The following is a 10,788-nucleotide window of genomic DNA, read 5'->3' on the forward strand; positions in this document are numbered from 1 at the left end:
CTGGAGGTCTACTTTTGAAAAAATTGACCAGTGAAAACCTTATGAATAACAGTGAAACACTGTCTGGCCTAGTGCCAGAAGATGAACCCTTCAGGTTGGAAGACACTCAAAACACGACAGAGGGAGAGTTGCCTCCTCAAAGTAGAGTCGACCTTAATGATGTGGATAGAATAAAGCTTTCAGGACCTTCATTTGCTGAGGTGGCAGGACTCAAAATGAGAAGAAAGAGCTGCAAACATCCATTAATAATCAGAACATGGAATGTGTGAAATATGAATCCAGAAAAATTTGAAATTGTCAGAAATGAAATGGAACACATAAACATCAATATCCTAGGCATTAGCAAGCTGAAATGGACTGGTATTGGCCATTCTGAATCGGACAGTCATATGGTCTACTATACTGGGAATGACAACTTGAAGAGGAATGGCATTGAATTCCTGAAGTATAATGTTGTCAGTGATAGGATAATGTCCATACACCTACAAGGAAGACCAGTTAATATGACTATTATTCAAATTTATACACCACCCACTAAGGCCAAAGATGAAGAAATTGAAGATTTTTAGCCTTCTGCTGTCTGGAAACAAGGATATCATTGCTGATGTCAGATGGATCCTCTGAAAGCAGAGAATATCAGAAGGATGTTTACCTGCGTTTTACTGAGTATGCAAAGCCATTCAACTCTGTGGATCATAACAAATTATGGATAACATTGCAAAGAATGGGAATTCCAGAACCCTTAATTGTGCTCATAAGGAACTTGTACATAGAACAAGAGGCAGTTGTTCGGGCAGAACAAGGGGATACTGATTGGTTTAAAGTCAGGAAAGGTGTGTGCCAGAGTTGTATTCTTTCGCCATACCTATTCAATCTGTATGCTGAGCAAATAATCCAAGAAGCTGACCTATATGAAGAAAATGGGGCATCAGGATTGGAGGAAGACTAATTAACAGTCCGTGTTATGCAGATGACACAACCATACTTGCTGAAAGTGAAGAGGACTTGAAGTACTTACTGATGAAGATCAAAGACCATAGTCTTCAGTACAGATTACACCTCAACAACAACAAAAAATCCTCACAGCTGGACCAATAAGCCACATCATGATAAACGGCGGAAAGATTGAAATTGTCAAGGATTTCATTTTACCTAGATCCACAATCGACATCCATGGAAGCAGCATTGGGCAGATCTGCTGCAAAGGACCTCCCTGAAGTGTTGAAAAGCAAAGAAGTCACCTTGAAGACTACGGTGCGCCTGACCCAAGCCATGGTATTTTCAGTCGCATCATATGCATGTGAAAGCTGGACAATGAATAAGGAAGACCAAAGAAGAATGGGTGCCTTTGAATTGTGGCGTTGGCAAAGAATATTGAGTATACCATGGACTGTCAAAAGAATGAACAAATCTGTCTTGGAAGAAGAACAACCAGAATGCTGCTTAGAAGCAAGGATGGTGAGACTGTGTCTTACATACTTTGGACATGTTGTCAGGAGGGATCAGTCCCTGGAGAAGGACATCATGCTTGGTAAAGTACGGGGTGGGTGGAAAAGAGGAAGACCCTCAACGAGATGGATTGACACAGTGGCGGCAACAGTCGGCTCAAGCATAACAACGATTGTGAGCATGGCGCAGGACTGGGCAGTGTTTTGTTCTGTGGTACATAGGATCACTACGAGTTGGAACTGACTCGACAGCACCTAACAATAACAACTGCAAAAGACCCCTTTAAAGTGTTAAAAAGCAAAGATGTCACTTTGAGGACTAAGGTGGGCTTGACTCAAGCCATAGTATTTTCAATTGCCTCATATGCATGTGAAAGCTGGACAAGAAATAAGGAAGACTGAACAAGAATTGACACATTTGAATTACGGTGTTGGCAAAGAATATTGAGTATACCATGGACTGCCAAAAGAACAAACAAATTTGTCTTTGAAGAAGTACAGCGAGAATACTCCTTAGAAGCAAGAATGTTGAGATTTCATCCCACATACTTTTTTAGGTTTTACTTTGGAGAAGTTGTCAGGAGGGACCAGTCCCTGAAGAAAGACATGGTCATGGATTGAAATATGTCCCACAAAAAATGTGTATATAAATTTGGCTGGGTCATGATTCCCAGTATTGAATGGTTGTCCTCCATTTTATGATTGTAATTTTATATTAAAGAGGATTAGGGTGGGATTGTAACACCCTTACTAAGATCACATCCCTAATCCAGGGAGTTTCCTTGGGGTGCGGCCTGTACCACCTTTTATCTTACGAGAGATAAAAGGAAAGGGAAGTAAGCAGAGAGTTGGGGACCTCATACCATCAAGAAAGCAGTGCTGGGAGCAAAGCGTGTCCTTTGGACCAGGGATCCCTGCTTGGAGAGGCTGCTAGTTTGGGGGAACATTGATGAGAAGATCGACAGAGAGAAAGAAAGCCTTCCCCTGGAGCTGACCCTCTGAATTTGGACTTTTAGCCTACTTTCCGACTCGATGGCACTGGGTGGGTTTACTGTGAGAAAATAAACTTCTCTTTGTTAAAGCCATCCATTTGTGGTATTTCTGTTATAGCAGCACTAGATGACTAAGACACACATCATGCTTGGTAAAGTGGAGAGTCAGCAAAAAAGAGGAAGACCCCCAACGAGATGGATGGACACAGTAGCTGCAACAGTGGGCTCAAGCATAGCAATGATTGTGAGAATGGCACAGGACTGGGCAGTGTTTCGTTCTGTTGTACATAGGGTTGCTATAAGATGGAACCACTCAACGGCACCTAACAACAGCGATGGCTGCATAACATTGTGAATATACGAAAAACCAGTCGTAGACTTTAAAATGGTGAATTTTGTCTTATGTGAAATGTGTCTTTTTAAAAAGTTGCTTATATTACTATTCATCTTTGTATCCTTTAGAACACCCAAAGCATTATCAATAAAAAGGTGATTTTGTAAAAAGAAGAGGAAGATATTAAACATGGCCTTAAATGCGAAGGTGAAATGTTATAGTGGCTACAATTTGCAGGCAGGACAAGCCATAGATAATGGTGATCTATTCATCTGTAGAAATTCTGAGACTACACAAAAAACAAACAAAACCAGTTGCCGGTGAGTCAATTCTGACTCATAGTGACCATATAGGAGAGAGTAGAACTGCCCCAAAGGGTTTTCAAGGCTGTAATCTCACTGGATTACTGGGTTTAATCTTTGCAGGAGCAGATAGCCAGGTCTTTTCTCCCGTGGGGTGGCTGGTGGGTAAGCATGTGGAAAAATGAGGATAAAAACAATAAGAAGCCATTTTAAAACTATCTTTTAAAATCTCAATATCCATTGTTGAGAAGGGTTAAAGATATTATATGGTGTGGACATACACATTTATATACCCTTTCTGAAGGCTAATTTAACAACATGTATAATATATCTACACATTATTGATAGAAAAAAAGCCCAGAATGGTATACCCTTTAAGTGGTGCTCTTGGAGGTGGAATTAGGCATTTTTGTCCTTTTTCCTATCCCTAAATTTTGCTATAATAAGCATAAGTATTGTTTTTGTAATAGAAAAGAATGAAAGTATTTCTTAACTTTTTTGAAAAGCAATTCAGAGGGGGAAAAACCCCTGTTCACTTGGTTGAAGTCAACTTGCAAATTTTTGAAAAACTTTTAGAAATAAAATAGAACTTTGTTGAGCTTATCAGTGATACCCATAGAAAATGATAAATAGACAAATTATAGAAATAACAGAGGGGACATTAGGTCTGCAATTAGAGAATGACTCATGGGATCTTTATAAAGCATCAAAGCAAAAGTGCAGCAGTTAAGTTTATGGAAATGGATGAAGCAATAATTTCTTACAGATTCTCCATGCTTATTGAAGAGGATTGCTAAATTGCCTTCTAAAATGGTCATTCCAGTAGGAAACAGAAAATGCCCTTCTTACCACACCCTTTCCAGCACTAAATGTGTCATTATTTTTTATCTTTGCCAGTCTAGCTAGCGAAATATGAATCTCATTTTAGTTTTCATTTTCTTCATTGCTAGTGAAGTTGAACATTTTGTAAGGTTTACTGGCTGTTCGTATTTCTGCTTTTGTGAGTTGTCTGATCATGTGTTATGCCTGTTTTTTAAATGATCTTGTTGATTTGTTACAGTACTTTAAAGGGTGAGGGTCTTAACTCTTTATCTCTCATATATGTTGCAAATATGTTCCCCAGTTTGTCATTTGCCTTTTAACTTTACTGGTGTCTTCTGATGTTTAAAAATGATTAATTTTTATGAAGTCAAATATCTCAATCTTTTGTCACTTTCCTTTGCTTTTATTATTAGAGCATCTTTCTTCACTCTAAGAGATTATCCACCTGTATTTTCTTCTAGTTCTTTTGTTTTTCTTTTTTTTTTAATTTAATTCTTAAAGTTACCTGGAGTTTATTTTGGAGTAAGATGTGAAAGAGGCAACTAACTTTTAAAAATACATTTTTTAAACATTATAAATTATAATAGAAAACGTGCAAAGAAAATATTTGCAGTATTAAATGTGTACAAGGAATCATCACTCAAAACGAAACTTGCTATGACATAAGCATCTAGACAGCTCTTCAGAATTCACTTAAAAAAGGCTTGGGCTGGGTGGAAACTTATTTTAACAGTTTTCTTTTGGAAAAGGAGGCCTTTTTACTAATAAATTCCTATAGTTCTTTAATGTTTTGCAAAGAATATGTATTGCTTTGCTAATAAATAATTATAATTTTGTTTTTAAAAAAGAAATAAAAAAGCCCTTGCATGATAAAAACAGCATGAATTTAATCTCCAAAATGTAGAGATTGATCCAGTCCTCACATTCCCACCTCTCCATCCTTATCACCAGTCGCCCCCATGGCACTCTCTTTCTCTCTGGCCCTAGCAACCCAGAGCTGGGTCAGAACTCATAAGCTAAAAGACTACAATCCTTCAGACTATCAAATGGGCAGACACCAGCCTTTATGTCCGATAATTTGCTAGAATGACTCACAAAAGTCAGGGAGAGTACAGCATTATTTATAACCACAGATTATAACCAAAAAGGAAAAAAATGAAGAGATATCTATGGTGAGGTTTGAAGGGTTCCCAACATGGCGCTTCTAAGTCCCAAGGGGCACACTGCCCTCCCCAGAGCAGATGTTCTTGTCAACCAGGAAGCTGTCTGAGCCTCCATGTTCAGGGCTTTTATCAGCCAGTCCTGCACGATAGGCTAAGTCATGCCTTCTGAGGCTAGTTGATATTAGCCTCCCAGTTGAGTCTTTTCTGGTCTGGCCGATCCCCCCTTACCAGCACAAATCCTCAGGTGTGGCCTGGAAGTCCTAAACTAAGGCACTCCAATTACTTCAAGGGTTATTTCCCCATTGACAAAGGCCACCTCACTTAGGGTAAAACTAGGTCATTTATCCCACAGCCCTTCATTGCATGAAAGGATAATGACAGACATCATAGTCAGATCTTGAATTTCACCTTTTAATAACTAAAAGAGAACAAAAGAATCTCTTCATGATTCACAGGGTGTGAATCATAAATGCAATTACTGAATCATTACGTAGAATTCCAGTGCCAAAGGGGTGAAGTAGAAAGCATATTGGGTAGAAACCAGAAATACAAGTTTCAATACTCCCCCTGATTCACTTACTAAATTTCCTTAGGTCAGTCTCTTAAAATTTCTTGCACCCATTTGTCCATGCATTAAATGCCCATTTTATTTAGGTGTTAGAAAAAGGTGGGTTTATGAGTTAAGATATTAAAGTATTAAAAGCATCTTGAACTAAAAAGTCCATGGACAGGGTCAGCAATTCCAGTCATCATTAACTCAGGAAACCTAAAATTTTTCCTGTATTATTAAGACTCTTCTCTGGGGCTCAACAGTCATTTCAGTGTACATAAATTATCAAAGGCCAATTGAGGGTAGGGAAATATCAGAAGTGAATGGTTTGGAATAACAGATATTTCCTGTTACTGCTAATGAGACTCAAATAATGATGTATTTTAAGAAACCAAACCTTCCTTTCAATTTCTGCAGCTTCTGAACTACTTCAATTTCTGCTACTATATGCTTTCAATTTCTGCGATTCCTCTTTTAACATATAAAGTATTAAATAGTTCAGCTTTTTAGGATGCTAACTACGTATATAAACATACTCAAGCACTCACAAAAAGATGCATATTCCACGAATTTATTTTTACTAACATTTACAGAACACGCATGTGATAACATTGATGTAGGTAGCTGCATACATGCCAACAACCATATCCTCAGGTGATGAAAAGGACTAATAGAATCAAGAATCAGCAAATTTAGTAAGAATACTGATGATTACAGACTTCTGAGTCCATAACAGTTAGAGTTTGCCTAACATTATCTAGGCCCTCAGCCTCTAGAATATAAATTTCCTAGAACGTTTTGATAGAAGCAGATGGAAAGGAGGATTTACTTATTAGTTCATTCAACAAAGATTAATTGCCTACCTGCCAGGCTCTGTGCCAGGAGTAGAGGAAACTATTAGGTTGAACCGTATGAAATTGCCATTTTTGTAGTCAAAAATAGATGAATATCAGCAATTTCACATAGTCCAACCTAAGAAAATTACCCAGAGAGGGAAAGAAGATAAGAATGAGAGTTGAGAATCGTAAGAAAAAGAAAAATTTCAAAATAGCGACTTAGAAGAAATATGGTAAGGGGGAATGAAAGGAGAAAGAAAAAGAATTGGGGAATAGAAAAAAAAGAAGAGAGTAATAAAAACATATAATACTAAAAGTCAATCAAGTTTTAATAAACAATTTAATTCATCCAGTATTTACTGAGTGTCCAACACTGCAAAGATAGTGTCCTGATAGGCAAAATGTTGTTTTTGTTGTTGTTAGGTGCTGCCAAGTTGGTTCTGGCTCATAGCGACTCTGTGTACAACAGAACTGAAACACTGCCCAGTCCTGTGCCATCCTCACAATTGCTGAGCCCATTGTTGCAGCCACTGTGTCAATCCATCTCGTCCAGGGTTTTCCTCTTTTTCGATGACCCTATACTTTACCAAGCATGATGTCCTTCTCCAGGGACTGGTTCCTTCTGACAACATGTCCAAAGTACATGAGATGAAGTCTCACTATCTTTGCTTCTAAGGAGCATTCTGGCTGTACTTCTTCCGAGACAGATTTGTTCGTTCTTCTGGCAGACCATGGTATATTCAATATTTTTTACCAGCACCATAATTTAAATGTGTCAGTTCTTCTTCAGTCTTCCTTCCTTATTCATTGTCTAGCTTTCTCATGCATATAAGGCTATTGAAAATACCACGGCTTGGGTCAGGCCCACCTTAGTCCTCAAAGTGACATCTTTGCTTTTTAACACTTTAAAGAGGTCTTTTGCAGCAGATTTGCCCAAAGCAACGTGTCTTGATTTCTTGACTGCTCCTTCTGTGAGTTGATTGTGGGTCCAGGTAAAATGAAATCCTTGACAACTTCAATCTTTTCTCCGTTTATCATGTTGCAGCGGATGCCAGATAAACTTGTGTATGTAAAAGTCTGTATTTACTTAGAATAAAAAAAACAGACCCCCCCCAAAAATTGTGTTGCAATCAGAGAGTAAGATTATGATGAAGAAATGAGCTTGATGAGTGCAAGAATTAATTACAGTTGTAGGAAAGCCAACATCTGAACTCAGAGTGAGAGTTCTGTGATAAGCTATGACACAAGACCCTGTCACAAGCCCCTGGGGGCAGCTCAGATGATTCAAGGTGTTATGCGCCCTGTAAGGACTATACGGATTACTCCCTTTTTTTAAGGATTCAGTGTAGCTCTTTTTACTACCCACCCATAGCATGGCATGAAACCAGATGAACTCTCACACTGTTCTTGATCTTTTTAATTGTTGCTATTAACCATTAGTGCTCTTAACTGATAGAATTAAACGTGAGCTCTAGTCAAAATTTTCCCAGGCCTCAAATTCTTCTAAAAAGACTAGACTGATTGGTCTGACTGAAACTAGAAGGACCCCGGAGGTCATGGTCCCCAAGCTTTCTGTCATCCCAAGGCTGGAACCATTCCCAAAGCCAACACTTCAAACAGGGGTTGGGACAGTAAATGAGACTGCTGAGGAGTGAGCTTCTTGGATCAAGTAGACACATGAGACTATGTGGGCAGCTCCTGTCTGGAGGGAAGCTGAGAAGGCAGAGGAGGTCAGAAACTGGCCGAATGGACACAAAAATAGAGAGTGGAGGGAAGGAGCGTGCTGTCTCATTAGAGGGAGAGCAACTAGGAGTATATAGCAAGGTGTACATAAGTTTTTATATGCGAGACTGACTTGGTTTGTAAACTTTCACTTAAAGCACAATAAAAATTTTTTTTTAAAGTTTCCTTAGAGTTTTCAGAAAATGTTAAAAAAAAATCTTACACCCCCTACTTGTTTGTCGAATTTGAAGATACCTGCATATAGCTATATAATCAATCTGGAACACTAGGAGTATTTCACTTTCTACCTGCTGACTTTTCTGGGCTAAATTAAACTAGCAAACAATTGCTATTGAAATGTCAAGGCTAAAATGTCACAGAAACATTAAGTTCAGTAAAGTTGCATCTCCTGTACCGCATAGTCTCTTGACAGTCATCAGTGTGTCTGTAATGATGTGGATGTGATCTTACATAATATAGACTCATGGCCACAACCTTATCATTTCCCGTCACAGTCCTTGAGTCAATCCTCATGCCCACACAATAAAGCGAGTTTCCATTTCATTCTTGAATTCACACAGGTAAGTGGGTGGGTATGTGCTCAAACTAAGAGATGCATTATCACATTAATCCAAGTCCATTAGTCTCATTGCTCTGATTTTTTTTTAATCTCCTTTGAAATTAAATAATCCTTTGCCTACTGCCCTCCATCGCTTGGTAATAACTCAAAAAGGTACTGGAAAGAGTTAAGAGAAGGGTTACTATTTGGATAATGACTACTCAAGTCCCTTTACTACATGCCTCGGTTTCCCCCTTTGTAAAAAACAAGAATTATAATATCCAGTTCAACTCCATCGATGTGTCAGGAGAGAATAAGAGAAATACTAGAATAAGTGAGAATACTTAAAATGCTTTGAGAGAAAGCCATAATAATGTTTTTAAAATGGTACTTTAAATGGTGCAAACGGTACTCTAAAAACAAATGATACAAAATTTAAAAATTGTTGTTCGAACCATCAACCTTTTGGCCTGTAGTCAAGCACTTAACCATTTGTGCCAACCAGGGACCCTTAAGAAAATGAATATACCAAGTAAATAACAGAAGAAACCAGCAATCTTGAACACTGTTGTCACTTGCTATTCTTTTTTTCTCTCTTTGCCACCTAACCACAAAATAGCTCGCAGTTTCAGAGTGTTCGTGTGTGTGCGTACTGCCAAATACAGTAATATTCTTGACAGTCCTGTATTATACAGAAATATGTGGGGGTGTAATTCACCACTGAGAACCAGACCTTCATTTCTATATCTGCCTCCCTTCTCAGTCTGTACTGTAAATCTGTTCCCTTAGAGTGGATTCCGACTCATAATAACCCTATAGAACAGTGTAGAACTGCCCCATGGGGTTTCTAAGGCGGTAATCCTTATGGAAGAAGCCCTGGTGGTGCAATGGTTAAGCACTCGGCTGCTAACCAAAATGTCGGTGATTAGAACCCACCAGCTGTTTCATGGGACAATGATGAAAAAAATAATGGCAATCTGCTTCTGTAAAGATTACACCCTTGGAAACTCTATGGGACAGTTCTATTCTGTCCTATAGGGTCACATGAGTTGGAATCCACTTGTTGGCAACAGATTTGGTTTTAGTTTTGGGTTTGTTTTGAATCTTTACAGAAGCAGACTGTCAAATCTTTCTCCTGCAGAGTGGCTGGTAGGTTCAAACCACCAACCTTTCAGTTAGCTGCTGGGCACTTAGCCACTGGATCAACCAGGGCTCCTTTCTCAGTCTGTAGATGCTGATATTTGATGTGAGCACAAAGCCTCATTTGTTTTAGTCCAAACATCCAGATATGTGGGTGGATGAACTCCATCAAGAAATGTCATCAAAGTTCATATCTGCTGATTCTAGACCATAAGACATCTGACCATTTGTCTCTAACCAACATAGTGTGAAACATTTTTCCTACCTGAAAATACATTGCACCCAACAAAAATGTATTGAGCACATACAGCATAGAAGGCACTCTGCCAGTGTTGTGGAAGATGTGGCAATGAATAAGTCAGTTCTCACCCTTAATTAGAACTTTAAAGTTCTTACTTAGACATAAATCCTAGCCAGATTAAGTTCTCCCGGACAGAGACTGTGGCATTTATCTTCATATCCCCGGGGCTTGGCGCTGTAGGTTGACTAAATGAATGAATAAATAAAAGAATTGTGTTCTAGTAAAGATGTTTCCTCTGTTCTAGGATATCAAACACAAGACATCATTTCTAGCTCTTCATACTCTGACGCCAATTGCTTAAACTAAGAGGGAGAGAAGAAGAACCATCTTAGAGACAGGTTAGAACACAAAGTGGGAAGGTGGGAAGTGAAAAGGAAGAGATTGGGAGAAGGGAAGAGAAAAAAGCACTGACCAGAAGGAATCAGTGAAATCACAATTTCTGCAGAAAATTTAGGAAGATTTCAGCTGATTCTAAGGAATTAGAATAAAATGGACACCAGCGTTTGTAGGGGGAAAAAAAATTGGTGAATGAATTAATCAAAATTTAGGGAGGGAAGAGTTTCTACTAGCTTCCAGCGAGTGCCAGGCCACTCTGGCCAAAGCATGGAAACTTAAATAA

The sequence above is a fragment of the Elephas maximus genome, chromosome 7 (assembly GCF_024166365.1).
Source record: "Elephas maximus indicus isolate mEleMax1 chromosome 7, mEleMax1 primary haplotype, whole genome shotgun sequence".
Taxonomy (NCBI): Eukaryota; Metazoa; Chordata; class Mammalia; order Proboscidea; family Elephantidae; genus Elephas; species Elephas maximus.